This window comes from Morus notabilis, unplaced genomic scaffold (genome assembly GCF_000414095.1).
Source record: "Morus notabilis unplaced genomic scaffold, ASM41409v2 Scaffold104, whole genome shotgun sequence".
NCBI classification, from domain to species: Eukaryota; Viridiplantae; Streptophyta; class Magnoliopsida; order Rosales; family Moraceae; genus Morus; species Morus notabilis.
The window spans coordinates 262,845-264,318 of NW_010367119.1; positions in this window are offsets into that span (position 1 = coordinate 262,845).

Genomic DNA, 1,474 nt, shown 5'->3' on the forward strand with positions numbered 1-1,474 from the left:
CGAGTTCTTCTAACGGGATTCTGCGGACAAGGTATTCGATAAATTTGTATGTGAAAAGTCCGCAGTCACCTGATCTAAGGTTGTGGACCAACCACTTGGGACGAACGATTGGCCACTCACAGTCAAGTTTATCGCCTAGATGGTTGAATAAACCTGTGTACTTCAAGAACTTGGGCATCATGACAGCGATTGGCTCCACTTATCTTTGCATCTGTTGATCTCTGTACATCATTACAGCTGAGTCATACACCTTTATGTTGAATTCAGATAAATCAACATAAAGCGCAACCCAATGCTTCCTCCCAATGTTAAAAGGCATAGTGAAGCCCTGCGCGCCATCCCATTTCTGGCCAATTATGCGCTTTTATCCACAGACATATTCATCTAGGTCGTTGTCAATCGTATATGTTGCCAATTTCTTTTTATTGATGTAGAATCACGCTCTCAACTTTTGGCATTGAATTCAGATAAATCAACATAAAGCGCAACCCCATGCTTCCTCCCAATGTTAAAAGGCATAGTGAAGCCCTGCGCGCCATCCCATTTCTGGCCAATTATGCGCTTTTGTCCACAGACATATTCATCTAGGTCGTTGTCAATCGTATATGTTGCCAATTTCTTTTTATTGATGTAGAATCACGCTCTCAACTTTTGGCAAAATATATCATCTAGGATGACAACATTGTTATTGAGCTGCCCTTCAGGTGCCCTTGACCTTCTAATCGATAGAAGACCCCATGCCTCGTCAATTTGCTATAAGTCATAAAAAATTAATTCAGTATAATGATAATGGTATAAAAAATAAGACTATAAATTTAGTAAATATGTTGTGATTACTTACTTCATTGAACAGCCATTCACCTGGCTTCAAGATGATCTGGAAGAAGTCCTTCCTCCAATCTCCAAAACCGCACTCAATCAGCTCAGAGTCCGTACTAGAATCAGCGAACCACTTGTTGAAGGCCTCGACAGCATCGTTAAAGGTCCACATCTTCTTCTTCACGTTACGCAGGGGATCTGTGTAAGGCGACTCAATATACTTGCTGGGCCTCTTAAGTCGCTTTTCATTCTTCGATTTAGACTCTGGCTCTGAATGAACCTGTTGCTCAAGCTGATCCTCAGGCTCTTGCTGGACCTGAGGCTCAAGTTCTGCCTCAGGCTCAAGCTGAACCTGAGGCTCAAGTTCAGCCTTAGGCTCAAGCTGAACCTGAGGTTCAAGTTCTGCCTCATGCTCAAGCTGAACCTCTGGGTCAAGTTCTTCCTCAGGCACTGGCTTTGGCTGTAATTGTTGTTTCGCTAGACATGCTATATTGTCCTTAATTTCTCTAACAGATACATCTAGCGAGTCTAGCCTCTTGTTGATGTCATCAAAATGTCTACTATTGTACTCTACCATCCTGTGATAGAGTATGTCAACTATGTGATCAATAGACATACCATCCTGCTTGCTCGGCTGTTGTTGTTGTTGTTGCTG